Source organism: Pithys albifrons, chromosome 4 (assembly GCF_047495875.1).
Source record: "Pithys albifrons albifrons isolate INPA30051 chromosome 4, PitAlb_v1, whole genome shotgun sequence".
Taxonomy (NCBI): domain Eukaryota; kingdom Metazoa; phylum Chordata; class Aves; order Passeriformes; family Thamnophilidae; genus Pithys; species Pithys albifrons.
This window is the reverse complement of record NC_092461.1, coordinates 96,485,096-96,508,287: the sequence shown is the minus strand read 5'-3', so window position 1 is coordinate 96,508,287 and position 23,192 is coordinate 96,485,096. Positions and strand designations below refer to the sequence as shown.

The following is a 23,192-nucleotide window of genomic DNA, read 5'->3' as shown; positions in this document are numbered from 1 at the left end:
GAATGTCAAGGATTTGTTCTCAGTTTCAGCAACAAAAAGCCAACTACTTTGGTGACTGAAGTATGCTTGCTGAAGATATTCACTGCTGCCACTCAGAGAAAAGTGTGAGATATTTTTAAAAGTTATATTATGACACTGACAGAAACTATGGGGATTTATTCCTCAGTGATGAGAAGCACAGAACTGCAATGCTATGAAATATATATATAAACACAGCAGCAAAACTTAAGAGGAAATATCAAGCAACCATTTCCTCTGTTTTCTTTAGACATTATTTGAGAGTAAAAGGGATGTCTCATTTGTACTATTATATGAGTGAAGTTTTAAGAACTCAAATGAAATTTCTTTTTGCTCCTATGAACAAACCTTCCAATTTTCAATCCCTTGTTCACCAGTGCAACTCTAAGACAGACAGCTTTATGTTAGTAAAGAAAATAAATATCAAATCCACAAAAAGTATAAATAGCAAAACCAGATTTGAGAGAGACAGGTGTTTAAAAATGTCCATAACCTTGAATATGACATAAAGTCACACTCACCCTGTTCAAAGTTTTGCACTTCTCTGGCTACTTGTGAGGTAAGACATCAAACACTACCTGACAGACAATGAGGTCAGCAAGAAGCCATGTCACAGAGCAAGCAGATCACAGCAGCAGCATTGCTCCTGTCATTTCTATCCTCAGCCCTGACAGGTGCTGCATGTGTGTGTCTTCTTTTCTGCAATTGGACAGCAGCCTCTTCAATGCCTCTGTGCGCTGGTGTTTTTCCAAATCCTCTTCCATAACCTTTTCCAATTTAATTTCCCTTCCAAAATCTTTATTTCTGCAAATTGCTGAGGGCTGCTATAAATGCTCATCTATGCCAAGGTATGCAAGCTTTTTCCACAATATCAAAATATCTGTAACAACATCTTACTCTTTATATTAATAAGCTCATTTTATTTCTTATAGCGAACCTCCTCATAAGGAAAACCTTTAGTTCCATAGAACAATATTCTGGAAATAAATTCATAATTGAAAGCATCACCTGGACTGCTTTGTTGTCCTGATGTAGGGTACATTTTTTCACTGAGGTATTAAACAAAGATGAATTCTTTCTTATGGGACCTGGCAGGGAATAAGGACAAAAGAATAAGGCACTAACTTAGTAAAAAAGATTCTAAAGATCAAACATAGGTATGCTAACACAAACATGTAAGTTACATATAAATAGGAAATAGGAAACCAGTCTAAGAGCAAGAAAGATGAAAAGAACAGGTGACAGCAAGTCAGAAATGATGAAGTAGGTACTGCATTAGGCATCTCTCAAATGTCTTTGACATCTGTGCATTAATAAAGAAAGCACAGTGAGCAAACCTAGAAAATCTTGCAGATTTTTGTTTCAAAAGATGAAAATCATATGATAAGAATAATAGAGAGCTGGTGCAGTATCCCATAGGACTGGGATATCATGATAATATTATGTGCGGGAAAGACAAGAAAACCAAAGGAGAAGGCAGTTTTTGAAAGAAACTATGACACAAACCAAAGCTTTTTCAGTACAAAACCAGTAAAGGAATGCAGTAAAGAATAGACTTTGGCTAAGCCACCATCATTTCATTCAAAACATAGGCAAGCAAGCACCAGAATATATGTAATGCACTGTATTGTTAAATACAAGTATAAAAGAGTAGCGGACAAAGAAAGAGGTAAAATAGACAAAATCAATGCACAAAAAGAAAAGTCAGAGACATCTAGGATGAAATATTTCTGTAAGAGAATTAAAACCAGGGGCAAAACTGAAAATTTTCATTCAATACTCAGTGGAGGAGTAATGTTTTCCAGATAGAATGAATGAAGTCAGAGAATGCAGTGTGTTCTCACAGTGGCATTGCTTCTAGAAGTAATTATAGGACAGTTAGCTAATACAATTAATATTGGCAAGAAGATGTTATGATATCTGCATTAAACAGGACAGAATAATTGAAGAACTTAGATGTGAATGGCCATGCTTTGCAATCCTATTATCTGTATAATAATATGAGCTTACAACCCAGACTGTCTAGAGAACTCTCCCTGAAGGGGGTGGAACAACACTGCACAAAGTGTGCAGCTGTAAGCAATGCAACTGTTAAGTTATGGGGTTAACAAGTGACAAGATATTCAGAAAACCCAGCTACCCAGTAGCAGCACATTAATATGTTGATAAAATAAAACGACCTCAGCACAGAAATCAGAAATGCTCAAGGACCACATGCTGTTCACTGCAATTTACAGGTTTTAAAAGCCCTGGTCCTAATGAATTTGCTATTACTATAGAACATGAATTGGCTGAAGCAGTTTCAGAATAATTAGTCATTCTTTGATTAGAAATATATATTTTCCACTCTAATTCCTCTCTAAATTCATCCAATCCTCTCTAAATTCATCCAATGATTGAATAATTATCATGCCTTGTGGACAGAGAAAACTTACTAAATGTCAACCATCTTAATGTTTGTGAGACAAACAGATCACTGAATATGATTTAATAACACCATGTGGATTAAAAAAAGAAACATGTATAAGGAGGTTTACAACCTATACGAAAAATAAAGTATATCTTTATATCTATATCTATATCTATATCTATATCTATACCTTTATCTATATCTAGATCTAGATAGATAGATAGATAGATAGATAGATAGATAGATAGATAGATAGATAGATAGATAGATCAGGCAGTAATGGGAAGGGCTCAGCTACAATAATGGATCCATTTTGAACACCACACCTTAAGAGAGGTGCAAAGAAGTCAGAGTAAAAGAGGAACTATCTTGACTATCCTGGCACAGGTGAACATACTGGTGCCATTAGGTTATAAAAAACCAAGCTGTGTGAGAGGGAAGAATAAGTTACAACTTAGAAATATGAAAGGTTTCACTAAATGGGACAGGAGATAATCTCTTATCCGTATCTAATGAACTTGCAAGAAGTAATGGTTGAGGTGATTTGTAGCTGAGAAAAAATCCACAAAACCCAGCCCAGTGATTTAATTCTTTTTTTCATAATTTAATGATAATTACATCTACAGACAGAACTAGCACACATTAACATAGTACAGTTCATCTCTTAAGACTCTCTTGGAGATTAAATTCCTTTTCCTCCTCTATCCATCCTTAATCTTGTAAATGCTACATGCAGAAGACCAAACCTGAACTTAATTTTATTTGAACTGAAAAAAATAATAAAAGGCTATTATGTAACGCATATTTTCAGATATCTTTCAATTCTGCACAGTAACCAAACAAAGTAGGAAAACCAAGATTTTTGAGCCAATCTTAGTCATTCAGACCCTATTTTGTGAAATCTAAAATAATAAAATGTTCAGTTAACCTAGATTCAACACAAGTAATATTTGCAGGCTGGCTTCCACAGCCCTCTAGGGATATAAACATAATTTGAAAACCTAAATGCCTACTCATATTTTGTTTAATAGTAGCCCACCAACCATTTTTGCTTTTTTAGTGTTGTCACTTTAGACTACTGAATTTTCAGATGTACCTTATAACATCACTGGAAACAGGAAACAGCCCAAGGGCCTGAACACAAAAGTGGTTAATACTTATATACTTGCTGCTTCTTCAAGGAAAGAAAGATGGAATGATTCCAAGTGTGCAGAAAAAATGCTGTCTGAAAGAGGAAAAACAGTATGAAAACTGTAATCACATTGCTATTAAGGATGACCTGTCTCCAATATAATGTTTGATTTTTTTAGATATTTCAACCATTTCACATCACACTTAGGTCTAATTCGAGATGTCATTTATCATCAAACACGAAATATTACATTTCGAAAGAGACTGCAGAGGAAAGAAGCAGAGGAAGCAGATGAAGCAGAGGAAACAAATCAATATTGCTTTAAAGAAAAAAAAAATCAACATTTTATTAAATTGGCAAACTACTTCCTCATCAGACTTGGAAGTTCCCAGCTTTATTTTATCCTGCATTGCATGCTTTTTCACTTAAGCATACAAATAGGATACATAGCCAGTGGATAGGGATGAATCTGAGTTAGGACAGGTTATTGCAAAACTGTGAGCTATTCTCCCTTCTTGTCCACTTAGTTTATAAATGCCCTATAACTGTGACAGTCTAACTGGCCACAACATTTCCAATCAAAGAACTCAGTGCAAAGACTTCCAGAAGTGCAAGAAAGTTCAAGTAGCCAGACAACACTAGATTAGTTTACACAGGTCTTGCTCAATGCTGGAAGCCTCAAAACACTATAGACAGATGTCTTTGCTTTTCACTCCTGCATAGTGTTAAGTGGGTAAAGCTGCACACCTTCAGAGTACCACGCATTATGTGTACCCCGGGTTATGTGTTTCAGCTCCCAGTAAATGCTTTAGACATCCTGGTTCTTCTCTCCCCCATAAACACAATTTTTTTCTCAATCCTTCCAGAAGCAAGGATGGCACAAGACCTCAAGTCAGATGGATGATTTAGACATCCTGGTTCTTCTCTCCCCCATAAAGATGAAGCTCTGCAGTGATTCTGAAGTCTTTGCTATCCTGCAAACAATGAAGCAATGCACAAATAGATGAGGTCCATGCCTATGCAAAAAAACCTGCTGCAACTCACTAAGCCCCATTGCTTCACATACCTATTAGTAGCTAGTAAGTGATATATGATCAAAACTGAATTTTCTTTATTGTTAATTACATCTTCATAAATATTAGCCTTTATATACTGAAAATTATCCAGGAACTATAGCTGTACACCATGAACATTGCAGATGACATTGAATATTCTTAAAAGTACCAGAGTACACAACAAAATCAATGTTTAAAACTGAGTAAAAACTGAATAAACACTAAAAATATAGTTACAAGCATATATAAGTATCATAGCATCTCCGGAATTTTCTGAATGTGTGTACTGATACCTAGAGTTAGCCTTTTCTTATGGAGAGATGTAAGGGACTTATCTCATAATTGTTGATGTCTGAATAATTTTTCATTGTTTCCTCTTGCTACTGTGCCACATGGCCTCTTATGTGGTTTCAGGGCATTGTTACTTAAATTAGGTTTATTCAAATTTAACAAATTTTTGTGGATCCTGGCTATATAGCCCAGGAAGAGTATAACTGGAAAAGATATGACAGCACTTAGCAACCCACTAGAAGAAATTTTGTATGCCTAGCCAGAATTCATATACTTTGATATAAAAATAAAAAAAAGAAAAAAATAAAAAAGAAAAAAATTATGTTTCAGCTACATAATAAAATTTCTTACAAATGAGTTCAGGTTCTATTTAGTCTGTCACAGTAAACCATTTATTAACAAGAACCAGGATTTCAAAGCATTCAATTTTTAATTTCTTTTATTGCATCCTAAAGATGAAAGTCAAGCATCCATAGATGGCAGGAAATATGAAAGAAGAAGCAATGAACATAAATGTAAAAGGAACTTCACCATACCAGAACCCCCACAGCTCAGAAAGAAAGATGATGATCAGGTTCTGAGTAATAGTTGGGCAACATTAGAATATAAGAAATGTTACAAAAACGTTGCTTATCAGTTTGGAAATTTTGTGAACAGAAACACATTAAGGATGACACAAGAACCACTACAATTTTAGGAACAAAAGCTTATATGGAAAAAGCACATAAATGAAAGTTTGTAATTTGATTTCCCTTATAATTTTATGTTATAGTCTTATGTGAAACATTTGATAACACTAAAATATTTGTCAGTGTAGTATTTCAGTGAGATAACTTATTCTGTTTTGATAAATATATAATTCTATTTAATGCTTTTGATGTAAAAATTTCTGCTCAATGCACCCTAAGGTAAAAGTGCAATTAAGCACCTCCCAGATACTAAGAATTATCAGCTTAGCGTAGGTCCTTATTTTACACTTCTCTTCAGGACAAGCTCATGTGTGTTCTATGTAAAATTCGTTCATTCCAACTGTCCATTTCATTCCTAAAGCAGAATGCACATTGTGCTCCTTAAATCAATTAAATCAACTACCTGACAAATACTTATTGGACATTGAAAGGTTATGCAAAAAGTCACTGCCCTTTCAGAATTGCATGAGATATTAAAATTACTGCTTCATTGAAAACAAGGTGGAAACAATGAATGTCTGAAAAAGTTCTATGTCCCAGTACTACTAAGCATCAACTGAGACGAATATGGAAGTCTGATGTCTAACTGGAAGCCAGAAAATGTTAACGCCAGAATTACAGAGCTGTTTTATTCTTACTTTCTGCTAGAAAATTAATCTAAAAACAAGGCATATGAGTACATATCTGCACAGTGTTAATATAAAAATCAAATGTGCTAAAATTTGTATATCTGACCAAATCCTATGCCGAAAGGGTTTTTTAATTTTTCAATTTTCATATTTTGTAGATTTTAGGAACACAGTAGATGTAATGCTGTAGATTTTAGTGAATTAATATTTAGCAGCTTGTAGCATAAAGTCCTTCTATCTCTACCCCTGCTCCAGAACAGGCAGCTGAGATCTGCCAGCTATTTAGTCTCTTCCTCAAGGTACCTGATTAAAGCATATCAGAGAGAACATAAACATGGAGCAGCGTGACCCAAAGCCCTGGAGAGCGTCCAGAGAACCTTTGTGTGTTGAAGAAGAGGAGGTGGATGAAGACAGAGGGTCCCAACGACCCCAGCCCCAATTCAACAGGGGTGGGAACTGGGAGGGGACAGAGGTGGAACTGGACATGTGGACAGTAGTGATTGGATAGGTTATGTTATAAAAGCTATAGAACTTAGAGCTTGTACACGTGCGTCGATGTATTCCTGGATGAGCGGGGTTGCTCATTAAAGTGCCTGCCCATTATCTTGTCTCCTACAAAACTTGGCTCGGAGTCTTTTTTACAGACTTTTACAGCAACAATAGTAAGGGAAATTAAACACAAGCTTAAGTAATTTTCAAAATGCTTGGGTCTGTCCTGCACATGAGTTTCTCAGCACACACTGGCCCTCAAACTTCTGCAGTTTTCTTTGTTTCAAGTTTGCAGTATGTAGTAGGAGGTGACTTTAATCCTTCCTGGAGGCAAACTTTCTCTCTAATTACAAAGAGGGCAGCAGAAATCCACAGACAATGAGGAGCTTCCACTGTGCTGTCCAGCCCTGAATCTCCTGGTTCTTCACATGCATGACACTTCTGCCTGAAAAAGCACTCAGTACTTCAAGCATGGCCTAATTGACAAGAGCACCTGACTGCTGCTGTTAACCAAAATGCCTTTCACAGCAAGTACCAAAACACACAGAAAGAGGCTGTGTAGGTTAACTCTTATTTACTCTCCATCAGGATTATTTTTTTAAATGAGTAGTAAGAAGGACTCTAATACAGTCTTTTCAAAGTAAAAAAACTGTGAACTAACAAAGAGAAAGCAGGAGAGCTGATCATTGTCACCATTCCTTTCACATGTAAATCAGTTGTCACAAACTCTGAGGAGCTCAAAAAGAATTGTAGCCTGGTCTAAGAGTATCATAAGACTAATGGAATATCTGGAGGTCAGGTTTTTTTGTCTTTGGATGAGGAGAACTTGATTGAACCCTGTTGGAGGGACAGTTCTAGACACATAACGGTTTAGTTTCACTGAAAATGTTTCTGTTCTGCTCAAGACATTATGAAGTTATTAAAAAATATTGTTAAATTTTTTAAAATTTTTTTAAGGCAGGATATTTTTGTACCCTTTTTTAAGGAACTTCCATATCTTTTAAATTTTATTGGCTCAGTTGGTTAGAATATGGTGCTACTAATGCCAACATTGTGGTTTCAATCCCCATAGGGGCCATTCACTTAAGACTTGGACTTGATCAGGCATTGGAATGGGCTGCCCAAGAAGGTGGTGGATTCTCCATCCATGGAGGTTTTTAAGATGAGATTAGATGTGCCACTTAGTGCCATGGTCTAGTAACCGTGGTGGTAGTAGATCAAAGGTTGGACTTGATGATGTCAGAGGTCTTTTCCAGCCCTGCTGAGTCTATGATTCTATGATCTTTGTGGGTCCCTTGCAACTCAGAATATTCTGTAAATTCCACTGACTCTTTATGTACTAAAAAAATGACAGCTATCTCCATGACATTGTTTCACAGTGCTTTACATGAGACAAGATGGATATAAATCCATTGCAAGAAAACAGTTTTATTCTGAAGCATGTTGACTTCATTTCATCAGTTCAATAAGAGATTTCTTTTTTGGTCATATTTCTATATTTAAACATCAAAGATTAAATTATTTCTACACTGTAAAAGGTAGGGAAGGAAAAAAGGGCTTCATTTGCAGCTAATATATACCTAGGCTTTTCTGTCCCTCTTTGTGAGGAAACAACCAACTTCACTTTGACAAAGGAAAGATCTTTTAACCTGATGTCAAAAAATACATATCAGTGTCACTACTCTTAATTTAGCAGTTCTCTTTTCGATTTAAATAGCCCTTCCCAGTTTGTCCTGAGTATTGCAATCTCCAAAGGACAAAGTCATAGTAGCAAACTTTCAGACTGTTTCTGCAGATGTCTGAAAAGATGGTGCACCTGTGTTTTGTATGCAAGAACAGCACCCATGGTGGTTGGGAACTGGTGCTTTTGTGACTTTTTTGTCTTGTTTAGAATTTCTCTAGGCATGCAAGCCCTGAGACATGTCAGTTATACACTACTGCAGTTGTATAACAGGATGATATCTTCTCTTTCACAGCCACAGCCTAGGTACATGTTGCTTAAACTAGATAGTTGTCACACTAGATATAAATAATTTTGACAGCCAGGAGTACACACTAAATACACAAGTTCCACAGATCAGCAATCAACTTTATCTGACAGACTAACCCCAGAAACAGTTTTAAAAAGCATTTTTTCCTTTTGATCATCTAGACAAGTTGGGTGACAGACAATTTTCAGTCTCTCCTTTATGTACAGGATCTAACGATTTCCAGCATAAATAATGTATTTACTCACCTACCTAAAATTCTAACTAAATTATGCACACTGGGATTGAAAGAGAAAATCTACTGTTCAACAGGTGTAATTTTCAGAGAGGGCATGCAAGGGATTTTACAACAGAGATGAGGCTATTCTAGCAATTTCACTTCTTTAAAAAACATTCTGAAATGGCCCTATACATATTTCCAGGCTTTCCTGAATATAATCACAAAATCACAAACTTCTGTTTTCTTTTCACCTCCAAATGCTCCACAAACAGGAACAATCTCCTTAATTGACCATGTTACCTCTTCCCTCTCTAACTTCACTGAAGACATTGGTAGGTTGAATTATTTTATCTTTCCAATACACTTTCTTATCTATCCACAGTCTTTTTATCCTTTCAACTTATTTTACTTGTCTTACCCACATAACACTGTCTCAAATTCTCTTAATTTCATGTTGAATTTATTTCTTCTCTAATCCTTAGCCAAACTATTATTTTTTTTTCTATCTGAGTATCATGCTTCTTTTGCATATGGCCTTGTCCTTCATTTATTGAAGGATGGAGCAGTGCATTTTCATGCAACCTTTACAACACTTTCTAAATTTCAAAGCTCTTCTGTTCAGGAAATCAAGTGAATACTTATTTGAATTGCTTCAGGTATGCATATCAATCAATCCAAGGACCTCTCTGTTCCTCCACAAAGTCAACTGACTTGCCACAGTTGTATTTCTGCTTTTTTTGCACTACGTGAACACAAATACATCTCACTAGAGACTTTCCTTTGGTAATTTATGACATACTACATCATCTTTCCGTACCTATGCTTGATATTTTGTCTGCCTCTTTCTGTGTTCCAGGTGAAGCATGTTTCCTGCCTTAGTCAAAGCTTTTATAAGTGAATACATTTTAAGCAACCCTTAAACTATACGTTAAACCCCCTCCGAAACATTCTACTTTTTACCTCTTGAATATTCTTTAAAATATTCTGTACTCGGTTTGCATCAAATGTAACGATATGAAAATTACATTGACATTTATACACACGTCATTAATCCAGAACAAGATGTTAAGAAGTAGCAACGTTGGTAAATAACTTTCTAAAAAACTTTTAAAGATTTCATTTGTGAAGGCTTAAGCTTCACACCTTTCTATCCATGTTTCTATCAAAACTGTGACACACATTTAGATTTGTCTTCCTTGTAAGGGAATTCACACTATGTCAATTCACTGGAATGAGAAACTCTTTCTTTTGTTAATTAATTTAATTTTGTAGGCAAAGAGTACTACCAGAGGCAGATGTAGAAAGACATGTGGCAATGCATTCTCAATATAAGGCATGGAGGATGTCGTGGGCTGATGAAGAAAATCCACCAGTTATTGAGAATGCTTTAACAACTGATGTTTTTAATGTGGTTTGAATGTACTAAATATAAAAACTGCATCGTCATTGCTTCTTCTTCCCAGAATACACTGCCAGGCCAGGGGGCTGGGGGAAGATTGTGACCTCATGTTACCTGAAACCCTTTCCCATTGAATGTAAATCCCCTTACTCCTACTGACCCAAAGCCAGACTTCCCCCTTGTCCCTTATTGGTGAGTTTGTATCCCTCCAAAGTCCATATAAAGCCGTTCCCCTGAATAAACTTCCTCTTTGTTCCTGTCCTGACCAGTGGTCCCTGTGTGCCCTTTCTGGGGGGCTCTCAGTGACCACGTGGCCAGGGTTGGCAGAGAGCACACACTTCTCCTGGGTTAATGGACTGATAATCCAGGATCAGGAGAAGGACCATATCATTGCAGATTTCCTTCAGCACACAGCATCAACGAGGCTACAAGAAACCCCCAGTCGCAGATGGTGCCCAGTGTCCCACACTCACAAAGACAGAGAAGCATTTGAGTATGTTAGTTGTTAAGAGAATTTTACTGGGATGAGTTAAAAATCACAGTATCACATAGATGTACAAAGCTGTTGAGATCCTGTATCTTATTACATTACTTTCATTTTTCTTTTCTTCATTCTTGTTGATAGGCAATAGAGCATTTTCTCTAGCTAACCCAGCTAACCCTAATCAGAGAAATCATATAATCTCTAACCATCCAAAAGGAGTGCTTCAGCTATTGACTGATTCATCACAGTCATGAGCTGGCACAGCATACAACTGTACCTCGGCTAGTGATTGCTTATTAAAAATCACACTCCAGTGACTAACATTTTAATATATAACATCTAATTTATAGAGTATATCTTTCATTGCTAGTCGTATAATATTTTTATTTTCTGTACAAATTTAGTAAGCATATAATACAAAACAAGGCAGCACTGGTCAAGTGTACAGAAAGTAATGGAATCTTCTGACATTACAAAATATTCAATTAGAACACTACTTTTTTTTCAAAGGTGAGATCTTAGTGTACTCGTTTAGTACTAATTTTTATTGGTATTATAATAACTCACAAAGAAATAATTTGCAATTGATTTTCAATGACTGCAGCATATTTCCACATTATTTGAACCAGACTATAATAAACATCTTAAAAAAATCCGAAGAAACCCACAACAATCAAAGAAAATTAGCCCCTCCTCCCCCCAAAACAAAAACCCCAAACCCACAACAAAACAAAAACCCATCCTTACTTTTGAAAGAATGAGAACCCCTGACTTAAAAACTTAGGTAAAAGTAGGAGTGGCATCTTGATTTTTTTCGCATCTTTTTATAGAGAGTAGTATTTTTGCATCTAGAAAGTTTAATCAGACTGGACATTAGTGCTAAGTAAGTAAACACAGACTATCACATAGAAAACTCCTTCAAAAATTGAGCATAAAATGTTATCTGTACTGATTTCAGATACCTACAAGCATTATTTTCAAAAAAACCCAAGGTATTAAACCACTCTTGATTTGGCACAGAACCAAACCCACTAATTTTAATGAACTCTAATGAAAATACCAGGAAAATATATCACATTTTTGCTCTGTTATTGCTTTTTTGAATGCAGGCTGCTATGAATTTTCCCAAGCCAAAACTAGAAAATAAAATGAAAAACAAGAATGCTATCACAGGTCTTGGTTTTCTGTTAAACATTACAGAATGCTGAAGTGGATATTGCCTTGAGCTAGCTAAGCATTAAAGTATTCTACAGAGATATAATGCACTAATACAATAAAAGTCCATTGACAGTTGCCTCGAACCAGTTAAGTATTTAAGTATTCCACAGAGATCTAATGCAACAGACTAAAAATCTATTTTTATGTGGTAATGACAGTCAATTTTTGTGAGATTTTTCAAATCGATATTTATAGGCACTTGCAAAGAAAAAAAAATAAAATACCAAAGAGATTTTGGTCCTGTGCATGAATTGGTTTGCTATTTCACAGTCACTATTAAAATTCATACATACATATCTATCACCAAAGCAAGGTATTTTGCTGGTAGGCATAGAAACTGTGAGCAAGAAAAGACTATCTCCTTGTTTCATATAATTATGCTCTTGCCACGAGATGGCACCAAAAGATTAAAAATATCTGCATTCCTAAGGTTCCCATCTGAACAAATGAACAGACTTTTCAGGGAATTGAACAAGAAATGCCTTCAGTATTTGACTTTCCATTTGATTTGCAAGTTATGAATACCATTCTGCTTACTTTGCCAAAGCACTGAAATATGGAAACTTCCCATAGAGTTAATGCATATGGTGAAAAAAATTGTTTTACTAAAGCTTAAATTTACTACAAATTACAAATGAACAAGCAGTGGACTTTTAGAATTAGGTATTTCCTCTTTAGGGTAGGAAAGTAAGAACATATTCAGTATGTTAATAAAAACTGAACAGACTCAAGAAAAAAGTCCATCAAAAATGTATAGCTTTCTCTAACGAAAATGTATCAAAATTCAACAGCTTATGCATTAGGAATTATTATTTTACTCAATTTTCCTTCCCAATTGCAATTAAAAAAAAAAAAAAGAAAAAATTGGTCACAAATTTGGTGAGCTCTTTAAAAAGCTCTATGGTACATACTATGAAAAATACTGAAAATACGGAAGAAACTATATTTCCAGCTTATAGGATATCAGCCTGTCACGTGAATGTTTTTCTATTCCCACAGCAACACCTCATCCCTCAGAAAGAGTAGTACTCTATGACACAAACAGCTCAGAATGGACTAACTGAAACCAAACTGAAACAAAACCCCAAAGCTTCATTTGGGACAAAAAAACCCAATCAAACCATAGTCACTTCACTGAAAATTATTTCATGTAGCACATTTCATGTATCTATTAAAAAATCCAATGAAATAACTACAAAAAAATGGTTCATAGCCTTCGACAGAAAGAAACCAAGCACCTCAGAAAATAAAACTAATTAAAGAGCAGTGTTATTTAAGTCACTATAGCTTTTTAGTTTGAAGAAAAAAGACACTGAAAAATACTAAGATTATAAAAGAATTATGTTTGTGTCAGTATCACCCTGATCTTCACTGCCAGTATTTTTGATTATACACAAACATATTAAGCTACCTTCAAACGTTTTTTTCTGCATATCACTTCATTTTAGTTCATATATTTCAAAGCACTAATGGATCGCTCTTGAGAAGACAGCATTTCATTAAACATTAGAATCATTGAGATGAATTCTGTTTACTTAGATAGAATTGCATTTAATTCTTTAGAGCATTTTTTCCTATTATCATGCCATTATTACACTACAGTTTTTTCATGTTATTTTCCTGCTAACAAATAGTCCAGCTTCAATTCACTATAATGATAACAAAATAGCTTCTAAGCTACTTTTTTTGTGCCAAGACATCATGATTTTCCTTGTAGTGGTCCTTCTTTTTAATTGAAAAGAAGGTTTTTAATATGCTAGAGGTAGAAAGGGACTCCAGCCCGCATACCCTGAACAACAAGGACCAGACGTCACTAAAATCTAAAATGACGCAATAGTCATAGATACCTCTAAGTCAAGACTGGGTGCTTTTCCAGAGATACAGCTGGAAGGATTTAACTGGAAGCTGTGGGTGTGATCCACCTAGGCTGCTTTTTTCCTGTTAGACCTGATTTTCACAACCCGTCCAAGTGACAAAACAACTTCAGACTCTACATACCTAAGCACTTACTGGTTGGATCTTGATGGCTGCAGCCATGGAGAAAGGAAAGGGTGAGTATTTTCTCTCATGAATATACATGATCCAAAATTTAAAAATAAAACACTGTGTCTAAACACAGGGTTTATGGTCCTGTAATTTAGAAGACTGAAATACTTAGATCTTTATCATTTGTGTTTAAATCTAGCTAATTGGTTGCTGTTAGAAGTGAAAATTTGAAACGTCCCTTCCATATGGCTGTTTGTAAGTTCTATTCTAAAACACAACACAATAAATATCATTTAAACCCCTGAATGTGGTGAAATGTAATTACACTGCTACTTAAAAAAAATAATCTAATTTTAGAACTTAAATAATTGATTTCTCCTTCTTTGTCACAAAATTTTAGGTATCCAGGCTAGAATAACTCAAGCCTAGTGACCTTTCTTAGTCACGCTGGAGATTCCTAAATTCTCTTAAAGATTTATGCCCATCAAAATTTTAATGGGATTATTACCAAGACACACTATGTCTTAGTTCTTCTTTCCTTTGTAATTCTCATTATTCTGACCTCAAATAAAAAGCTAGAGGAAACCAAGCCACAAGTAGGATATATTCACAAGTAGCAAAAGTATTTCAGAGTGGTTCAGATGCCTTATTAATCATGGACAGAAAGGAGAACAAATGTATAATTTCATCTTAATTTTCCATCCTGTACATATATTCCACACACAAATTTTGGAGAAGAGATCAGTTTCTTCTGGTCATCAGAATGATTAAAGACTGTTTAAATAATACAAACAAACAAAGTAATACATTTCCACCTTAAGAAAGATTTTCTCAAAATAATTATTCAAATCAGAGAACTACTTCATTTGAAAACACTTCAGAATGGAAATCTGAAGGAATTGTAAAACAAGAAAAAGGTACACATTTTATAAAATAGTATTATTACAGAGGAAAATCCATGTGTGTCTGTCCATGAGCCATTCAGTTTTAACTACCAGAAAAAAACAAAAAGTAGATTCAGTCACACATATCACAATTGTTTTAACATCTTAATCAGAAATTTAATAAAATGTCCCCAAGTTATAGAGAGAAGCAAATGTACCTAATATACCTCGGGCTCTCTTCACTCATTTTAATCAAGATGTCATCTTCAGTGAGACCTTTACCATGAGCACCATACCCTTACTCAAGGGAAAGGGCACATCTCAGCACATTAATGACAGGGAAAACTTTGTACAGTGAAGGGGAGAAACAAAATTGCAGTTCCCAAAACGGTTCTCAGGATAGTGTTCTACATCCTACTTTTTTATGGGCACTACAGATTTCTGCCAAAAGTGGAAAATATCCTAAAGGAAAATAGAATTAGGACACAAAAATATCATTTAAAACTTGGCCATGGGAAGTGGAGAGCAGTAGCATATTTAGGGAACTTGGATTTAATATACTTAAGCTAATCTTAGAAGCAAGTCATTTTTTTCATTTGGCTGCAGAATAATTATGTGTACTCCAGTAAGTCATTCAGTAATTGAGGTCTACACTATTATTTACCTTTTAATAAAAGACTACTTTTATTATACACTGCTTTTGGTTTTGGTTAATTTTTTTTTCAGCAGAAAGTCATGAAGACAGGCTAGTAGTTCTATATACCTTATGTCACAGGATCAAAATTATAATGCAAGAAAAAATAATATAGCAGACAACAATATTGTTTTGTAAATATCCTCTCCCTTGTCAATGAAATAACAAACAAAAAGATACTTTTACTCATCATGAAAATATGATCTATAACATGATATAAACTTTTAGTGAAAGGTTATTTGCAAAATTGGCTATTAAAATTTATTCTTCCAAGTGGAAAGGAAATAAGAATGAAGTACTGTCATTTTCTTACTTCAGTTCATTGTGTTTGTGGATTTTTTTGTTTTAACACATTCTGCTTTTTTTTCCTCTTTTTTTATATTTCTTTTTCTAAAAATTCATCTTCTAAATAACTCCAACCTAAAAAACCCACCCAAAATTATGAATCTAAGTAGCACTTGAAAACTTCTAGTAAAAGTTATTACTTATAATTTTCATGATGTAGTGAATCGATGACATTTTATCAGAGTTATAGGAAGGGTTGAATTGGAAGGGACCTGAAGGACCTTTAGTTCCAATCCCCTTCTGCCATAAGCATCGATGCCACCCATTAGACCAGGTTACTCAGAGCTCCATCCAGACTTGCCTTGAGCATTTCCAAGGACAGGGCATCCATAACTTCTCTGGGCATCGTGTTCATGTGACTCATGACCCTCTGAGTAAATTTCTTCCTAACATCTAATCTAAATGTCTAACACACCAATAAAATTGAGGTGCATTTGTGTTTCCTAGTTCCATTCACCATGGGAAAAAAAACAACAGGGAAATGAACAGGTTACTATTTGCAAGAGAAAGGAATTTATACATTTAAGGGATTACTTTTTTTTAACTCTTGGAAGCAGAATAAACTTGACCATCCTGCCTTTACCCTGAATATTAACTCCAAATAATTGCACATATTTTGGGTTCTTATATATTTTCTCACCCTCATTGAAAACTCAAAGATATTCTCCATGTATTTTGCCTTATGTGTATAAAATGTGTTCAAAGCTCTCCCTGATGCCAGTTGAAGTAAGAATTGGCTGTGATACTTAGAGGAACCAATGACAGAATGAACAGCATCTAAGTTTCCTAGACACAGGTATATCTGGTTTATTTGTGCTTCCTATTAGGATAGAATAAAAATAAGATAATTTTTGCATTCATTAGACAGGTGTAAATATCATTTGAACTACTATAGTGTGGTAGATACATGCACACAATAACAGTTCAATTATATATATATATATTCATTTGATATTAGTTTGGATAAGAAAAATTAACAGTACTCTTGGAGACTGCATTTTGAGCCTTGCTCATAGTGCTACAAATTACATTGATATCTATTCTTTGTGTCCTAAAAATCTGGATATTATAGCATTGTAGAGTCCATGAGGAGTCCATCAGGCATGGGAATGGGCTGCCCAGAGAGGTGGTGGATTCACCATCCCTAGAGATTTTTAAACACAGATTGGACGTGGCGCTGGGTGCCATGATCTGGTAAATGGACTAGAGTTGGACCAAGGGTTGGACTCGACGATCTCGGAGGTCTTTTCCAACCCAATCGATTCTATGATTCTATGATTGCACTCATCTTTGAGGACTGTGGTCTGATCTGGCTACATGATGGTATGTCATATGCTTTATGTTGTACTGCAAAATACTGCAATAGGATAATACAAAAAATCCAACCTGTAATGTAGAAGTTGATGGAATATTGAAAATAAAATCATGAAAGACACATGCACATACATCCAGATAGGTCATATTATATGCAGTTCTTCATGAGAAAATATTTGGAGAGGGTTTTATTTTTTTAAGACAGAAGAACACATTTGTAACTTTTGAGCAATAGACCTCTGGAAGCATCTTTTTTTCAATTAATATTTTTAATCATTACTTTTACATAAACACACACATGTCCTCTTCTTCACATGATTTCCACTACTGGAATATGATTCAGCATTCACTTTGAGCTACAATTAAGAAGTGCTATAATGAAGTTAAAGTCACTATGTGAAGAATGAAGTACATGTGGGAATAATGTTAAAAAGGACACCTGCCATGTTACTTTTCATTGTATCCAGTTAACTTCTAAAATCTTTGTATTCCCCAGATGCAGCCTGTTGGTACAGACATTAGTAGACTTGAGTTTACATCCCAGAGCAGATGCCCTGTGACAGTACAAGCTGCAGAGTACCTCTGAGATGCTGCTAGAGCTTTACATCTCCTGCTGGACACATTCTTTTTTTTAAAAGTGATAAATGTTATCTATTTCGTATAAGTTAATAAAAGAAACAGAAGTGGGAGCTTACAGAAAAAGTAAGGTAATAAAATGCTGAGATAAATTAAGAAATGAACTTTACAGTATTTTGCTTGCTAGAATGCAATCCCTGTACAAGCTAAAGGTTGTCCCTGTTTGACCTCTATTGTACACACACACACACACACTCATTTGAGGTAATTGTCTCTGACATTTAATAATTAGGAAGATTGCATGTAAAAAGAAATGTCTTTAAAGGTTCAGCTGGCAGATTTTTGGCAGATCCTCCACATATTAAAAAATAGACTGATAAGACAGTAGAGAGAACATACAAGCTCAATAGCCTTTAGTTGGGTGGTGTTCTGCTTCCCACAGGATGAAAATGGAGCAAGGAAAAAACAGTCCTCAGGTCCAGCTGATTATTTTTTTCTCCTGTGTGCAGTAATGCAACCTGATAACTATAACATGTTTAGCCCCCCAGAGATAATGATTTTTCCTCTTGCTCTATTGTAGAGTTGCTACCCCATGGAAACAGACATGTTACGAAATTCACTATGCCAAGGATTGAAAGCTGAAGATCTGTAAATCCAGGGAGCAAAAAGCAAACAAATTAAAGTTTTGAGGTTTTTATGTTTGGTTTTTGGTTTTTGTTTTTTTAATTTTTTTCTTTCAAATTTTTCCAGAAGTTGTACAATAGAGGAAGTATTGTTTGGTTTAATTTGATTTGGTTTGGGTTGGGTTGTTTTGTTTTGTTTTGTTCTTGCAAAAGACGAATGTTCAATTTAGTAGATTTGAAGTACAAGATGTGCACACTCAACCAATGTTTCAGTGAACTTTAGCTTCTATATTTTATTGGTAGCTCCATACTATTCAGAGCAATTGAAAGTGTGTGCAGTGAAGTCACCTTTCATAATGTTCTACTCAAGCATATTTTAAACTGCTCATAGCAAAACAGTTTCTATATTTTATTTCAATTTCCCTCCTTTACAATAAATTATGCATCAAATATTATGCTATTAAAATACTAATAGCAAAATATTTCTTAAACCCTTATTTTCTGCCCACATAATCAGTACTTTTTTTTTCTGTCTGCCACATGAAAAGAGCTAAGAATTAACTATACAACAGATTATTTTTCAAATCTATAATGGACATATTGCGGAGTCCAGTTAAAGCAAATGATTTCAAGTGACAATAATGAATCAATTATCATAAGCCCATATTCACCTCATTACTACTATTCAACAATATTTCATTCTTAGTTTGACTCCTTCTACTAGTGCTGCAACCTAGTGGTGTGATAGGATACAACATCATCCTACTTTGACCTGTAATCTGCCTGTAAATATGGTTAACAGATCCAGCAACTAAGTCACCTGCACATATTTATCCAGATAAGACAGGCTCTATTTCATTCACTTGTTTCCTTGGGAAATCACGTTGCGATCAGGAGATTGTTGTCTCAGAATCAGAGGAAGATAGCATTTTCAAATTAATGTTTTCCCACTTTTACATTCAATTATTTAACAAGGAAAAACCCCTTACATTACTTATCTGAAATCTGTATACTGCTTTGCATTTATAGGTGTGTATTTTATGAATATCTCTCTAAACTCAATTAGATTAGTGTTTGTTTGCTTTCACATGTAATATTATTTTTGTCTGTTTTTCAGCTGCAGCTAGGCACAGAAAAGAACAGTAACCACAGTGTCTACTGTGAGCACATTCAGTATTTCATCAGTGTTTACACAGATTCTTTGTCTACTGGGGACATGCAAGTATGAAGTTTTAGCCTATCTACACTCATTTACTGTAATGAAAACCCAAGAAAGCTGTTTATGAATATATAAGATTCAACATACAGACTCTTTAGGATGTATTTTCCTTTTTTTTTTTACAATGAACTGTTACAAAGCATTACAAATATAAACAGTAGGCAAGGCAAGCTGCCAAGACATATTTTCCAATGCTATCCAAAGTAACAAAAAATGAAATAATCAGGAGCAGTTTCAAGCTTAAATATATGCATTAGAGTCAACACTCTCCAGACATTTTAAAGTTACTGCTTAAGTGTACAAAATTGCCTTGACACCACACACAAAAACACAGACATAAATCTAAACTAAAATTAACAGAAACTGCTAAAGAAATGACCCCACTCTTCATTCAAACTTTTATGTAACACAGTATATAAAACGATGAGAAGACTCCCTTAGGCACAAATTAGATTAACAGTTTATAATCCGAGAAGTAGTCCTTACTTGACATAAACCCATACTGACTCTAAAAAGCTGATTTTCAACTCTTGAGGAAGATATCGTGTGTTTTCCTTCTTGCTTTTCTTAGTTCCCTAAGTTCCTTCTTTCTTTCCATCCTCTCAAACAGCATAGCCTACTATTAAATTTAAAAAGTAAGCAATTAACATAAAAGTTTGAGTAAATGGAAACATTTCCATAAATCCTTATACCAGACTCATAATATCCCAGTAAATGGCATATTTTGAATAGATTTAGAGATTCAGAAGTGTGTTTCAGTTTCCCACTCCCTGCTTTTTCCCTCCAGGAACATCAGCATGTAAATTTTAAGCCTACTAGCTTTAAAATTAATAAGAAAGGACACGATTTATTAAAAACCTCCTTTTGCACATTGTACATATACTCACATGTTCATATTTGCATAGACACAAACACGCACAACAAGTTGTATAATTCAAAAAATACCTTAAAAGCAATGGGAATGCAGTTGGGATAATAAAGAGGCTTTTACTGAAATGAAAGATGAAGATTACAGGCAACAGCTCCATTTGTGTGGAAGCAACAGAGATGATAGGTCAGATTTAAAATGCTGGTTGCTACTTGTCACTGACTGCACGTGCAGACGCATCCTCCTAAGCTGAAGGACTGTAAGATTTTTACAGCTGCAAGTAGTCTCATGTACAGTATTAGCCTATTGAAATTTCCTAACGCAGCTGACAATGCCATCAATAGTAGTTGGGAGCATGGATTTAGACTTGTATTGTGCTGCATTAATTTAACACCACATCAAATATGGATTTTATTGCAGCAGTGACAATAAATGCTCACACAGGTGCGGACTAAATTTTTCCTTCCTCCACCTCTTCTTTCCCCTCCACCCCCCACCCCCTCCTCCTTTTCCCTTCTCCCTCCACTCCTCCTTTACTGAAATGTCAAACCAGGCAATATTTTCCTCATTTGTGCACACATAGCTCTGTACAGATATTTGAAATATTGCCTGTATTCACTCTGCTATCCCTCCCCACAAGGATTTCCTTCATAAGAAGCATTTGCTGTGAGTGTGGCTAATTATTCTGAAATTCAATTGAGGGCAGAATGAACAGTGAAGGCTGCAACAGACTTACACAGGTATACAGAAAGTGAGGGCACATACGTGTATGTTTCATGCTGTGTTCTTATCTATTACACTATGAAACACTGCTTTCTTCAATTCAATTACTATTATTCCCCCCACACTGAATTTGCAAGAACTGAATACAGATGGAAACTGCTACTTAAAAGAGAGTCTACTTACTAGGAGGAAAAAAATATAAAATGCTTAGTGTTTCAATCTTGAACACATATGATACTGGTTTAATTTGAAGAAAGAATGCACAGCAGTTATTTCCTATTCCTTGTCTCATTACCCCTAACACATATTTATAAAATGCAAAAAGTTGTATATAGTAGAACAAACATATGAAATGCATTAAACACCATGCTATAGCTCATGCTATAATAATTATAAAAAATATCAACATAAAGAAAATAAGAAAGGTTCCTACCTTTTATTCTGCTTCTGAGAAAGTGATGTCCACCCCAACCAAATGAAAAATTAGCTATTAGAGTCCTTTTTTTTGGGGGGGTCTGTTTTCTCCTGTTATTTTTTAAGACTGATCCTACTTGGATCTAACTCAGTCTTTTTCTCCCAGCATCACTTAACTCTGGACAGTCGGGAACCAAAGCTAAGGGGGAGCTCTCCCTCCGACTGGCTTTCATTCAGAGCTCCTGACTAGGAAAAAAAAAAAAGACACACCACCATCACACACACGCAGCGTGCACGGATACTCACACACAAAAACACACACACACACACACTCGCTCTTCCTCCGAGGAGGGGAGCGGGAGAGAGAGGCGCTGCTGACAGAACCGCAGCACTTACCCTGGGAAGGTTGGAGATCGGGGAAGTGCAGGGTTTTCCGAGCACACAGTGATTTGCAAGTGAATGCGGTGGGAGGGTACAGCAAACGGAAAGCTTTTTTTGTTAAAGCCTGTAGCCCTCCCTTAGCTGCCAGAATGGGTCTCTGGTTTTGAAGTCTAAGCCTCATCTGCTTAGCTTGTCGCAATAATGAATACTGAAAACACCTCCACTTTTTATGATGTGTATTTCTTGATTAAATATAACCACTTTACTGTATCAACAGTGATCTTACAGCAATGATTATTAAATATATATACATATATATACACACACATGTACATATATATGTGTGTATATATATATATATATATAAAATACGGTGCTGCTAAGTTAAATGAAAACCCTGGAGGGCTCAGATGAAACCAGAGAGTCATTTTCTTTATTGGACTGATTTTCCTATTAGATTTGAAACATTTTGTGATTCTGAGATTTTTCCTCGTACTTCACTATTTTGCATTATGTTTAATACAAAACAAGAGATGTTCATATAAAATGATGTATTTTTTCATTTCATAAGGTTATAAGAAAATTTAAGCATCAGTACTAGTTCCCCATTAATAATTTCCCCCTTTTGATATTTCTGATGCCTGTTTTTATTTCAATCATTATATTTGTGGATTTTGCTTTTCAAAATGTGTTTCTTTTCATCGAGTTAATCTGTGTCGGTTTCATGTTTCTAATACAGCAAATTGGACTTAGCACAATCCTTGGATCATTTCAAGTTCAATCCTTTCATTGTGATACTGCAGAGGGTTATGTGTACATTAGAAGAGATTTAACAAATAGTCACATAAGATTAAACCAATGGATGTCAGTATTGCTCTATCTAAGAATTGCCATAAAGGACTTTCTCTGGTTGTAGAAAAGTCTTCCAATCAACCCAAAACATACCAAATTCTCTTAAAATAGGAGCTGAAAAATGTTTTATTTGGGAGTGAGGAAGAAAGTAACAATGAAAACTATTTCATTATTAGAAAATCTAATGCTGAAATAGATCACTGACTGTTTTTAGGCTGCTCAGTGTTACCTATTCTGCTTGTTCACAGCTGCTGTCAGTAGAAAAGACAACAAAAACAGAAAGGCAAGATC

General features: G+C 35.1%; 1 protein-coding gene across 4 annotated transcripts in view; it reads right to left on the bottom strand.

The window, feature by feature from the left end:
* CDH10 (cadherin 10) overlaps positions 1–22,118 on the bottom strand; it is a 97,221-nt gene extending 75,103 nt beyond the window's left edge. The window contains exons 1-2 of one of the 4 annotated variants that reach the window (XM_071555015.1): positions 21,688–21,707; positions 1,027–1,106 (exon numbers count right to left, since the gene is read on the bottom strand). The gene's annotated coding sequence lies outside the window, so the exon portion shown is untranslated. Of the gene's footprint in view, positions 1–1,026; positions 1,107–20,608; positions 20,684–21,687; positions 21,906–22,064 lie in introns of those variants that run through there. The other 3 variants (XM_071555014.1, XM_071555012.1, XM_071555016.1) reach the window with 3 other exon arrangements.
* Between the last annotated feature and the right edge of the window lie 1,074 nt (positions 22,119–23,192).